At 47.7% G+C, this 13,544-nt stretch overlaps 1 protein-coding gene across 7 annotated transcripts in view; it reads left to right on the forward strand.

The window, feature by feature from the left end:
- Positions 1-13,544, forward strand: part of FOXP4 (forkhead box P4) — a 140,724-nt gene that overhangs the window by 21,640 nt on the left and 105,540 nt on the right. Inside the window, exon 1 of one of the 7 annotated variants that reach the window (XM_039535188.1) lies at positions 11,007-11,140. The exons of the other annotated variants lie outside the window; for them this stretch is intronic. The gene's annotated coding sequence lies outside the window, so the exon portion shown is untranslated. Of the gene's footprint in view, positions 1-11,006; positions 11,141-13,544 lie in introns of those variants that run through there. 7 annotated transcript variants of the gene reach the window in all.

Genomic DNA, 13,544 nt, shown 5'->3' on the forward strand with positions numbered 1-13,544 from the left:
GCCTTCAGTGGAGTGGCATCCACTTTTAACGGGGCTGAATTTAATTGACGTCACTGTGACTAAGGCGTGCAATGGAAGGTAAGCATGTGTTTTCAAGCGCTTCGCTGAATCTGGGCTTGACCCAAAGCCTGTGGCAGTGAAAAGACTTTATGGAACTGGGTCAGGCCCGTAGAAATCAGTATTCTCTGGTACGTGCATGCGTCACTGATAACGGGGTAGCCACGCAAGGACACCTCTTGTGCATACATGCAAAGATACTTAAACCTGGGTCCGGACTGACAAGCTATCAAAGAATTTGTGCGGAATGTTGTTCTAACGTCGGCTGCATATAATAGTATGAGAGTATTGCTTTCTAATGATGGACAGAGTGAAGTGAGGGTTTAAACTGTAGCACCTACCAGGGCACGTTTTTTGTTTTTTTTAATAAGTTTGAGGAGGATGCGTTTGTAGTTGTAGGATTTTTTTTCTTATGCTGCTCATTTCAGTCCAACTTCCAAATAGGATTCTGAGGAGGACACGTTCAATGTGTGACAAAGTAAATGAAAACCTCCCCTCTGATCCAGATCTGGTGTGGTCCATGGCTGAAATAAACGAGAGAAAAGAGCTGAATAAGGCCATGTCCGTGGGTCTGACAACATGATAAAACAGCCAAGCTTCTCTTGTGACTCCAAGCACTGAATTCGGTCTCCGTGTTTGCTCTTAGCTGACGGTTACTCGCCATGTGATTCATATGCGACACATACTTAGGATATCATACGTGTCTGTATATGTATACGTGGGCGTTGGCTCTATTCGCGGCTTTCTGTCATCTTTAGCCATGAAATTCTTGTTAATCCTCTCGTGGGGTTAATCCTCGCTTGGCTGAGAATATTTACCCTTAAAACACAAGTGCTAAAACTAGGAAGGAAAAAGAAGCTTCCTTTTATTTTGGGGGGGAGGGGGACTGTGCATGTCCCATACCACGTGCGTATGGAAATAGCAGGTCGCTGTGGCTGGGATGCTAGGGCATCTCTCTGTTAGCGGTCTATATTGGGAGAACCACATAATTTTTTTCTTTTTTTGTCATCTCCCCCCCCCCCCCCCCTCGGAGTTTGGATTTTTGTTCCCTTCCCTCGTTCATTGTTGTTTTTGTTAATTAGGTTGTGATGGGAAACTGTCTCTATCCAAAAACAAAACCGTTGAGAAATGTTTTCCCCCACAGTACGGGCGCAGGCGTTCGAGGAGAGATGGTTGGGAGGACGCTTTTTTAAAAATAATTTCTTCATAAAGCTCCTTAAAAGAAAAGCCCAGTCTCCCCCCTCAGACGCTGCCACCTCCCCTCCCACCCCCCTAATTAAACGATTTGAATTTTCACGTTAACCGCTTGGCGCTTCCTCGGCGCCTCAGATGATTAGAAAAGGATATTCATTTATGCCTTTTAAACGCCGCCCCGATTAAAATCAGAGAGATTTTTTCCTTCATCAAAATCTAACATCCTTGAAAAATTAATTTGATGCCTCTTGTTATCAATTAATTGAATCTCGTTGGGAAAGAGGCTTGTACGGCGGGTGGTTAGCGCTGGCCCTTCTGTTCTTAGCTGCTTCCCTCCACCCGCTTTCTCCCTTCTGCTGCTGCTTCCAAACACGGTAACATTATAAAACTCTCTTCTTTTTTTTATTTTACTCATCTCATCTCATAAAATAAAATAAATGAATAAAACTTGGGTCTCTTTTTCCCACCCTCCACCCCCACTCGCTTGAGTTCTCATCTGAAAGGAAAAACCTCTTCTCTTTCTCGGCCTCCTTTCCTATAACTTCACGGGGGCGGGGAAGGCGGCTGAGAAGGAGAAATAAAGTTAGTGCCTTAGCAATTCCTCAGCGTAGCAAAGCAGCCGGGGTCTGTCTGTCTCTGCCTTTCTTTAAATGGGGATATTGGATATTTCATTCGAATCTCCCTCTTTTCAATTAAAAGCACACGGCTCCTTCTCTTAAACCCGCTCCATTCTCCTCCTCTGTCTCTGCAGCCCGAGAAGCGATTTTCCTTTCTTTAATATTTCAGCTCTTCCCCCGAGACGAGCTGGCTGCATTTTTTTTTTAATAGACTCTCTTCCTCTGTATTAAACTTTTTCCAATCTTTGCCCCCCCCCTTCTTTCCGCCTCTCACCACCTTAAACAAAAAAAGGAAAAAGTTAGAAAATTAAAAAACCTGGATTTTCACAGGTTATTTAAATAATAATTAAAAAGTAGAAGAACTCACTTCATTTTAACTTTCCTTCTCCTTACTATGAATCTGCCAAGTTATTTCAGACTTGGATGTCTCTTCGGTTAATAGACTCCTTGTTAATGCACTCTCGTGAATTGGGGGTTGTTAGTGGGGGAGTTTTAAACTGATTCTAACTGTGTAAGAACATAATGGCCATACTGGGTCAGACCAATGGTCCATCTAGCCCAGTAGCTTGTCTTCCGACAGTGGCCAGTGCATGATGAGTCAGAGGGAATGAACAGAACAGGGCAATTTTGAGTGATCCATCCCCTGTCGTCCAGTCCCAGTTTTTGGCGGTTTAGGGACACCCAGCATATGAGCTCATGTCCCTGGCCATGCTGGCAAATGGCCATTCATGGACCTGTACTCCATGAACTGATCAAACTCTTTTCCAAACCCAGCTAGTACTTTAGGCCTTCACAAGATCCCCTGGCAACAAGTCCCATGGGTTGACTGTGCATTGTATGAAGAAGTACTTCCTTAGGTTTGTTTTAAACCTGCTGCCTGTTAATTTCATTGGCCGACCCCTGGTTCAGGTGTTCTGTGAAGGGGTAAATAACACTTTTTTTTCTCCACATCAGTCATGTTTCTATAGACCTCTGTCACATCCCTCCCTTAGTCGTCTCTTTTCTAAGCTGAACAGTCCCAATCTTTTTAATCTCTCTTCAAACAGAAACTGTTGCATGCCCCTAAATTTTTCCCCCCATTCTCTGTACTTTTCCCAATTCTTATTGTTCTTTTTTTTTGAGATTGACTGACCAGAACGGCACACAGTATTCCAGGTGTGGGTGCACTACGGATTTATATAGTGGCATTGTGATATTTTCTATCTTCTCTATTGTTTCCTAATATTCTCTCAGCTTTATTTTTTTTTGACTGCCACCGCACATTGAGCCGATGTCTTCAGAGAACTAGCCATGAAGACTCCTGGATCTTTCTTGAGTGGTAACAGCTAATTTAGACCTCATTTAGGCTTTTTCCTCTCATGGGTACCCTAGTCCCGTTCAAAGTAACTGAAGTGAGAAATCCCCATGGTATTAACTTCAGTATGAACGACTGCCCACCATGCTTGTTCAACCCCGCTGCCCATCTGCTGGCTAGCCCTTCTTCCTCTTGGGTAGCCGATTTTGGTGTCTTTAAAAGAGTCTGGATACCCTGAACGAGCTTCCCCTTTAGAGCATTTTCAAAAAAACCCTTTAAATTATCCTATTGTCCAGTTTGCTTGAGACTCTGTTGCTGGAGCGTGTGCATAGAATGTAACGCTGGCAAACTGCAGCTGAGAGCCCTGAAGTTTGGCGTCGTCTGTTTATCTGCAAAGCAAGCTCAGCTTTCTCCAAGCTGCCTGCCCAGAGCTTGTTGGCTAATTCATCCTCCCTGCCTGTTTTGATATCTCTGCAGGAACGTGCCTGTGAGAAGGGTGGCTTTTGTGATTAGTCTTGTGGTGGCAGCTAGGGGCCCCAGCCAGGATAAGAGCCCCATTGTGCTAGGTGCTGTACAAATACGTAGTGTGAGACATTCCCTGTCCTAAAGAGTCTGTGTAGGCAAGCCTAGGAAACAGCACAAAGAGTGGGGAAGTGACTTGCCTGTTGTCCCACAGCAGGTCAGTAACAGAGCGGGAATAGACTCTAGCTCCCCACACAATGGCCGACCCACTGGACCCCACTGCTTTTCTGTACAATGTGGATTTTGCTTCCATAGGGGCTGGAGTGAGGTCACCAAACTTGCTTTGTAGATTCACTGAATAATCTTCAGATGGTAGCCGTCTTTGTTCACTGGAGCTGAACTAGGGTCCTAGAGGCGAAAGGTGCCGTCTCCCATTACCAACCCGCAGTGGGCCATCTAGCCTCCATGTTTTTGTCTCCCTAAGGGGGTGTGAATGTTGCCTTGTGGCAGAGGGCTGGGGGTCGGGTGGCGACTCTACCTCCTTAGAAATGTGAGGGCAGCAGAGCGGTGTCCTGTAGCTTTATGGCTTTTAGTTGTATTGAATTTCCACTTGCACTTCCTCTGGGAGGAGAGCAAGTGGTTATCTCAAGAGCAAACACTCTGGGCCTACTGTAAGCTCCTCCCATTTGATAGGATGGAGAAGTATGAGGCCAATGCTCATCCAGGGTAAATTACCATAGCTCCATTGAAGTCAGTGGAGAGACCGCCAGCTATAATGCCCCATCATTTCCCTCCCTGCTTTTCTGGATCCCCCTCGGTGGGAGCTTGCTGGCCTTTGGAGCCTGGGGCTTTTCTCAGCTCCTTCCTGCCAGCACTGCAACCCTCTGGACTCAGGAAGGGGTCAGGATGGGTCACTAGAGCTTTAATCCCAGCCTTTTTGATCACTGTTGGTAGGAGGCGGGTTAGCCTTTCAGAAGGGGAGAGGATGGGTAGCAAATGGTATGTCATTGGGATGAGAACTCTGCCTACAATCTGAGGGATGAAGGACTGATCTGTCATGAACCTGTCTCCCTCTACCCCGCTCTTAGCTGTGTATCCTAACTAGCACTTACCTACAGGTGACAATTGCTGTACAGGTCTATCTCATCTTACGCGCATTTAACATGGGCGATTTCGGCTTTACACAGTCGGCAAAAACAAAAACAAAAAACCCCAGAAAAATAACAATTTTAATACTGTACCTGTAATGCGAGTGATTCCTCCCGCCATTACACTCAATGTAATTTTGACTATATGCGATTTTTCGCTTTACATGCTGACTGCGGAACATAACCCCAGTGTAAGATGCGACAGACCTGTATCTCCCAGGTGGGACATTTACCCCCACTTTACAGCTGAGGACACTGAGGCACTGGGAAGGGAAACGGACTTGCCCAAGATCACACAGTGGGGTTAGGGGCTGCCTCTCGATAGATTATAAACCAGCAATACACTGGTGAAGCTGTGCAAGAGATGACTAAATCCCACACGTCTGTGCCATTCTCAGTAGATTGAAACATCTGCTGTGGATTGACAGGTGGATTGGAGTATCAGAGGGGTAGCCGTGTTAGTCTGGTTCTGTAGAAGCAGCAAAGAGTCCTGTGGCACCTTCTAGACTAACAGACGTTTTGCAGCATGAGCTTTCGTGGGTGAATACCCACTTCTTCGGATGCAAGCAGTGGAAACGGAGTTTCCCAGACTTTCAGATGTCCCTCTCCGGCACCCCAAACAAATGAAAAAAGCAGTAGCTTTGTGAGAGAGGAAAAGTGCCCTGAGGTATAAGGGTCTTTGGAGCATGCCTGCCTGTCTGATGGGCCGGTGACACTTTCTCAGGGGGTCCAGCACTGTAAGTCTGCCAACAAGGGACTGTGCGGGAGCTCCCTGCCACCGCAGGCTGTTAGCCAGCCAAACAAACTGTAGGACTCTGCCAGTCCAGACTTAGCCTTGCAGGTTAACCCTTGATGTACGTCAGTCCCCAAACTCTCCAAAAGCATCTCCCTGCAGCATCCAGCCCCTGTCACTGGCTGTCTGCAGACAGAATACACCCCCCAGTCTGTTGGCTCAGCACGCCTCACTCTCACGTAACAGCACTGAGATGGATTTATAATAAAACAAGCATACGTTGATTAATGAAGAACAAAGTTTGAGGTGATACTACACAGAGATAATAGCAACAGGAAATGGTTATAAATAAAACAAAGTCATGATTTCTTATGACTATAACTTGACCCAATAGGTTACAATCCTTGTCTAAGGTAGGTTTCTCACCTAAAGCAACCTTTCAGCGTCACCGTCCCCCTTCCACCACGCATGGTTGGAGTTCCAGGGCGCACCGACCTCTTTGTTCTCTGAATGATAGGGGTTCTCTCTCCTTCCTCTTATAGTTCTTTTGAAGTGTATCCCCAGAGAAAGTTCTCCTCTCCTTCTGTTTGTACTCCAGGGAGCAGACACCAGGCTGTTTTCTCACTCTTCTGTTGACTTAAAAATGCAAATGCAGCATTCTTTGTGCTGGTTTCCCAATACTTGATTCACAACAGGTATCTTGGTAGACAGGTAAATCCACTTTCCTCAGTCTAGGGAAGACTTGTTTAGCAACCCTGCTTGGTTACTTCGTTTGAAACATGTTTAGTATGCACAGACCACTTTTTTTTATTTAACACCTGTACGTGCATCTTACACCTTTGATGGCCTGTATGACATAAGTTTTCATCTGGCTTCTTACGTAATGTTCTTGATCGACAGATACCCTCACCACACTGTGTTGGGTGTAGTGAGTTTGTCAGGCTTGACAGGAGTTGCTGTTATATGGCAGGGAACCTTTTTTGCCAGTGGGCACTGAGGGGCTCTTAGCATCACTGGGCCAGTCCTTTCTCATAGGACAGTCGAAACTGTATTGATTGCTAGAGCATCGTGCTTTGGTCTTAGTGCCTTCAGGAAGGGTTTTGGGGGAGAAAACGTTAAGCTCTTTGGGGCAGGCACCATCTCTGTTCTGTTTGTACAGTGCCTAGCACAGTGGGGTCCTGGGCATGACTGGGGAACCTGGGTACTACCCCAGGATGAATAATTATAATATCCATGGCATGGAGTGACTCTGGTTTGTCTGCTACTTCAGAATTCTCTGCTCTGCCTCGTCTAGGCAGCCAGAGTTCCAGTTTGGAAGCAGGGTGTAGTGGACCGGGATGCAGGAGATCTGGATTTGCCCCAGAACTGTTGAGTCATCTTGGGCAAGTCACACCCCCACTCTGTGCCTCAGTTTCCCCTCCCCTTTGTAAAGATTGAGGCATGTATTGTCTCTCTCTGTGAGTTTATACAGCTCCTAGCACAGTGAAGCCCCAATCTCAATGGGGACCTTTAGGTGCTATTGAAATACAAATGATATCTGGATAGTGGGGACTCTAAACTCTGCCCCAAGGTAACTGGCGGCATCGCTTGTGGCTTTTGTGCAGTGTGGTTCCAGCAAACTGGTCTTGTTGAGAATTGGAACTAGTTAGATGAAATGGGCACAAATCGGAATCTCATCTCCCCCCACCCCACTGAGCTTTGAGAGAGCTTGGGTCTGCATCCCATGTGGGCAGCTCATGCAATGGACTCAAATTCAGAGCCTGATTGAACACTCCCTAACTCGGAGTCAATCTGGAACCAGATCTGTGTATTTCAGCTGGGATTTGAGTCCATTTTATCACTCCCCACCCCGTTCCCCGTCTTCCCACTGATAGGCCTTCTCCCAGACCTATGCAGTGCTGGACAGGTGCTTATTCTAGCGCTGTAGCAGTAGATGGACCCATGGGAAGGCAGCACTTTCAACCAGTTGCCGTTCATTGTCTAAAGTGCCCGCGGGAGTGGGGTACAAACCAAAGGGAACCTGGGAACTGTAGTCCTGTCCTTTATGAATGGGGTGTGACTGGGTGCCAGCAGCACCCTTACTACCCAGCAGGCTGTGGCTAGCAACCATCCCTTGTTCAGACTTGGGCATCCCTCCAGTCACCCACCCACACAGCTCCCAAACTGCGAGACAGGAGCCCCTGTGTGCGACGTCACTATTTAATTAGACGTCCCTGATTAACAAAACTTGGCGTTCGGCTTCCTCCTGCCCTCATCTTTCCTGGCTCCGAATCAATGGCTTTGATATGCTAATTAGGGAGTAATTTAATTTCAAAAGGCCGCAATTAACAAGGGTGTTGTGGACATGCTGTAGTTAAGCGGCGTAATCTAATTTGCATTAGTAACAAGCAGGGACTAATTAGAAGCTTAATTAGACACTTAGATGGCTCTTGTGTTTACTTTCTTAATGAGATGGAGTGGGGCTCTTTTTTTTAATCTTTTCAAGAGCTCAGCAGAAGGAAGCGGTGGGCAAAGCTGCAGACCCAGCGCCTGGCACGTGCCCTGCACCTTTGCTGGCTTTCATCCATAGCCCTGCATTGCCAGAGTAGCCTCTTAAGCATGACCCGGGGTGCCACATCCGTGCAGCTAGGCTCAGATGTCAGGAGGGTTTTTTTTAAAGATGGACAAGCAGTTCCTAGTGCTGATTAGAAGGTGGGCTGGGAAATGAATGAATGGATTAATTGAATAATCCAGCTGAACCGTGTTTCCTGGAGCTCCTTGCATCCAAACTGATTGACAAGCTCAGGACGGCCTTGAGGCAGGAGCGCATCTGTCTCTGGGGTGGAAGGTGGCGGCTTGTTGAACAGCTCATTTCCTATCCCAAATGGAGGGGAAGAGGGACACCAATGTGGCATCCTGCGGGCTTGTGGAGAAGAGCCAGCGTTGCATACCGAATCCCCGGGACCGGGACATTCCCCATATTGACCTGCTGGGGCAGCGGTTCAGTGCTGGCTCGGTGCGAAGAGTGCCCCCTTCTAAATCATCACTGCCTTGACACCTGGCCATGCGGGAACAATCCTCGCTACAACTCTGCTGAGTGGGCTCAATCGGACGCTGCTACCGAAGTACAGGGGAGCTCATTTTGGAGAGAAGTCTCTGTTCCTACCAGCGCTCTGTGCAGGGTGAGATTAGAATCCCCAGCCTCGCTCATTCGGGAGCTTTTTTGGCCTGGCATCTGCTCGCTGTGCCCAATCCTGGCTAGCCATCAGTTTCTGTGGGCCGACCTCTGCTGCTTTGAACAGCAACAAGATCCATTGGTTGTGCTTGGGGGGCCTTCAGCTCAGATGTCCAGCCAGACTCTCTGCAGTTCCAAAATAGCGGGACCCAGCTTTCTAGGAGATGCTCTTCCGCAGGTTTTTCTCACTTCACTCCTTTATAAAAGGGAAGACTAAGTGCTCCATTTGAAACCTGCACACACTGGCTCTTCTCACCTGCTGCTGCATCCAGAAGGATTGGAGCCTGTGGTCCCTTGCTAGATGCCTCTAGAGCCAAGGATGAAAGGCATGGTACCTCCAGAGTTGGGTTTAGACCTTGGAAGTTTGCCACTAGCTTTGAGAGGGGCTGTGGTGTTGGGGATCGTAAGCATCCACGACCGCGTTGGCGAGGTGGGGTATATGCTGCCGGGCCTGCGTAGAGGTTGCTTGACATGTTCCAGAAGGTTCAGTGAAATGCCTCTGCTGGAAGGAGCTAAAAGCTGGTGAAATAGTTGAGCACCTGAGTACTTGAGGCAGGGAGGGTACTGACTGAGGGGTTTATCTTCAGTTTTCCTTCATGGGGTGGGGTGGGGCCGCCTCGGAGATTGACTCCTTCCAAAATACTTTGCTGGGAGCGGATGAAAGTGCCCGTAGGTGCGATTCCCATTAAAGTGGGTGCCTGGACTTAGCCAATCCCTGGTTCCTTCAATCTCTTCCAACTTACGGTAATGCTTTAAATTCGTTTGAGCTCTGCCAGCCGTTTATTCTAATCCCCTTTCCACATTTCCATGTGTTTGTGTGTTAATTAAAGGGTAAAAAGCCACTCTCCGAGCAGTCCCGGCTTCGCTTTCGCCTCCTGAGCCCAAAGCTTTTTAAGATTAGCGAGTCACTTCCTGAAGAGTTCCTGGTGCCCAGACCCGGGGAGGCGGGCTGGCTCCACTTTCTGTGGCTCAGAGCAGATCTGTGTTTGTGGTAGCGAGTCAGAGACATTCCAGCAGCCTCCCCCACTTTGCATGGGGTTTTTTCTCCCGGGTTAGTTATAAAGAGTTCCCTGGAGGCACTGGTGTCGTGAATTATGGGTCTTCAGTGCATCTTAGATGTAATTTTCCTTCCCCCGCACCAATGTGCTTCCTCTACCAGCATTAGCCTCTGTGCTAAGGTGGGTTCCTCTAGTGCTGCCAGCCCATGCCGCGGGTACCTACCTTCAAGACAGCCTGCCTCCTGGGTAGCTGCAGTAAGATGAGCATGCTCCCTGGAAAACCGGTGCTTCAGGGAAAGACCTCGCTACGCTCAAGGGGGTAGTGACCCAGGCACGACGCTGGTCCTCTGTCTCCTCCCGTCTGCCTTGCCTTCGAACCTCAATGAGGCTGGAGCCAGAAAGAATGCACTAGGCAAATTGGTTTGGTTAAAGCCTAGGGAGGGGCTTGAGCTGCCGAGTTGAGATGTCGATGGGAAGCCCTCCAGGCGGTGTTTTGGATCTGGAGCGTCTTGGTTGAGGGCCCGCCGTGAGTTTGAATAGCTCACCAGAGCCTCTTGCTGCTTCTGGCCTGGCCAGAAATCATCTCTCATGAGTCACAGCAGCAGGCATGTTGCAAATACTTGGCCAAGTCATTTTTACATTTCCAGCTCACTTTTGCAGACTGACGAGGTACAAATTGTTCTGAGGAGTATCTGAAATGCCAGGTACTTCCAGACCCTTGCAAGCCTAGACCCTTTCGGTTAGAGGGCTCTGGGGAGAGAAAAGGAGAGAGACACTCTGCTAACCTCCCCCTCCCCCCCTTGTTTTACCAGGCTTCCTTTTTTTGACAAAGTCAGTTTTGCATTCTCTGCAGTCCATGTGGAAGGGAGCTTATTGTGAACAGGACGGTTTTGGGGTTGGATTTTCCCTGCACTGAACCCCTGGTTCCTCTCCCCCCTCCCCCCCCCACCTCCACTTCTGAGGTGTGGAATTTTACCTGCTGACAATACTTAGCACTGCGGTAGAGCTTGTTTTTTCTCCCTAGACCTGGGTGCTTTTCCAGGGAATGAACCAGCATCCTTACCCTTATTTGACAGGAGGGGTAAAAGTGACTTGCCCCACCTAGTGGGCGGTTGCTGTGTTCACTGTTTTGCATCCCTCCTGCTGCTGTATTTACAATGGTAAGAAGGTGGCAGGTGCTTTTCCTTCTGCTGCGATTCGGCGGATGAGCAAAAGGTGTTGGAGGTGACTAGAAAGAGCAGAATCATCTAAACGGAAGGTTCTGTGGCAGTTAACCACAGTGATTTGGAGGGAGAAGGAGATTTTAAATGAGTGAATTGACTTTACCCTGGCATCTCCCTACGGTGGGGGTGAGGTAGATTGTGTATGTCACACATCTCCCCATAACCGAATTTATTTACCTAGGGATTGCAGAGGCTGAGAGGTGAGTTACCGAGGCTCTAGCAGGGGACGCGCATCTTTGCATCGCTGTAATCCCTGCACCTACTAGAGGCCACGTGTATGGGGGTAGCACAGATATTTCTGCCCGGCTTGCAGTAGTAGGGAGGGGAAGGATGGCAGATCAGAGCCAGGAACAGGGGAGTCGGGGAGGCCCTCCGTTACTAAGCAGCAGCACGTAGCTCAGTGTAGGGTCCGCTGTTGGGCCGCTGATCGGTCCTGTCAGCACAGAGCAGGGAAGTGAGCTCCAAACTCTGCCACGCCAAATACCGTCTTGCACGGGGTGAGGAGGGGGAAGAACGTGGTGCTGGCAAGGCAGATGAAAACCCGATTGCCAGCTCGTTGTTCCCACTTCATAGAGAGGGGAGGGAATAACCTACTACCACTGTGGGCAAGGTGGGGAGAGGAACACAGTGAGTGGGCTGGCTGATCTCCATGTCAGATGCTTCATATGCGACTGGCCTTGGATCCTGGATCTCCCCCAGTTCCAGGGCCCAGGCACATCCTGAAGTTTCTGTGCAGTTTAGACTACATAGTTTCGGGGAGGGGGGGAGATATTGCTGCACTGTGGTTTCCGCTCTCCCTGTGTAAATAATACCCCTGCCAGCTTCCACTCCTGGATAATCTACTCCTGCCCTGCCTCACACTGTTCTTAACAATATCAACACTTTTGTATGATTCATTCCCTAGGTAATGTGAGCCTGTATTTTGTGTGTTTGAGCCCTGAACTTTGTGTCTCTTCAATTCTGTGTTTGTCCTAATTGGGTTTGTAAAATCTTCAGAGCAGGGACTGTCTCTTACGTGTCTGTACAGCGCCTAGCACGCTAGGGCCCTGATCTCAGGTGGGGTCTGTATACCATCATTGAAGTAGTAATCTCTGTAAAATGCACTACAAAGTCACAGGCTCCCTAGGAATCACTGTAATAAAAACAAGAGGGTAGATGAGGAAAAAGAGCTAAAACAGTTACTTATTTTACCAAGTACCTCACAATCTTTACTCTCTTCATCCTCCCAGTCTCACTATGAGGCAAGGCAGTGTTGTTAGCCCCACTGTACAGATGGGGGACAGAAGGACTAAGTGAGTTGCCCAAGGCCACACGGGAAGTCTGTGGCAGAGCAGAGGATTAAACCCAGGTGTCCTAAAGTCTCAAGCTAGTGCTCTAACCCCTGTACCATCCCTCCCTCCTCTGTATAGATACATATAAATGCTTGATGATGATGATGATAAATATTACACCACCATGATGTGTATACATATTCAAGAGCCTAACGCTGCACATATGTGCATCCTATAAGCGTTTGCTTTTTAAATCACAGAGGAGACATCTTTTGTGCATGTGTGCGCTCAGCAGGAAGTCTGTCCCGATAGCAAAAAGAGCTGATCTGCGCTCACTCTCCCAGGGAAACTCTGGGCATCCATCAGTCTGTTAATTGTGCTAATTAGAGAGTGTGGAGGTGTTAATTGGAAAAGCCTGGGATTGTGCCTGTTTGGGGGAAGAAAATGTCAATAAAAATTAATTGATGACTTGGCATGGCGCGTGTGCTTTACAGGTTAGCAGCGAGTCAAAAGATGTCAAGGCAAATGTTACTGCTCAGATTAAGCAATTGTTAATTAAAAAGCAACAGTAATTAATACTCTCTTTGCCATATGGTACTGCTAAAGACAGAGGGCTCTCTCTTTGCCCTTTTAGTAATTCTCTCTTGTTTCTCTTTTCTTTTCGTTGTCATATGAAAGATGCACGCTAAAGCAGGCAAAAATAGGCAGTAAAATGGAAGGGCAATTGTTAAACAAAATGATTTTGATCCTGGCCGCAGGAAACTGGTAATCAGTGATATGGTTTTTTCGTTTTTGTTTTTTTTAATGTGACGCTTGTCTCCTGAGGCAGTTTCTTGGGGCAGGACCTATATACTGGTGTGTCCATATAGTGCCCGTCAGGATGGGCCCCTGATCCTAAACTGGCCTCTTTCGGTGCTGCTATAATAAAAATATTTAACAATAAGAGATGTATGAGGGGAGAAAGCTAAACCAGGTGAAAGACTAAGGCTCTGATCCCGCACGTACTTTGTTCATTTGCTTGTGCTTAAGTTGAACACGTGTTCAAGTGTTTGCAGAATCAGGGCCTGAACGTACATGTTGGGACAGACAGACAGACAATTTTTTTCTCTCTCAACCTTCCAGCATCATACGTGGAGCCACCAGCCCCAACTGAGCCAAGATTCAGAATAGCTCCTGATTCATAATTTTAAAGCGAGGCTGTAACAGTTAATACACACCATCGGTTTAATTTTTTTTAAGGTTTTACAAAACCTTAATATGAAGAGAGAGATTTTCATTATTATATATTTTAAAATAAAACTTAAAAATATTTTATCCTTCCCTGGCATTGTTA

Source organism: Mauremys reevesii, linkage group 4, assembly GCF_016161935.1.
Source record: "Mauremys reevesii isolate NIE-2019 linkage group 4, ASM1616193v1, whole genome shotgun sequence".
Classification (NCBI taxonomy): Eukaryota; Metazoa; Chordata; order Testudines; family Geoemydidae; genus Mauremys; species Mauremys reevesii.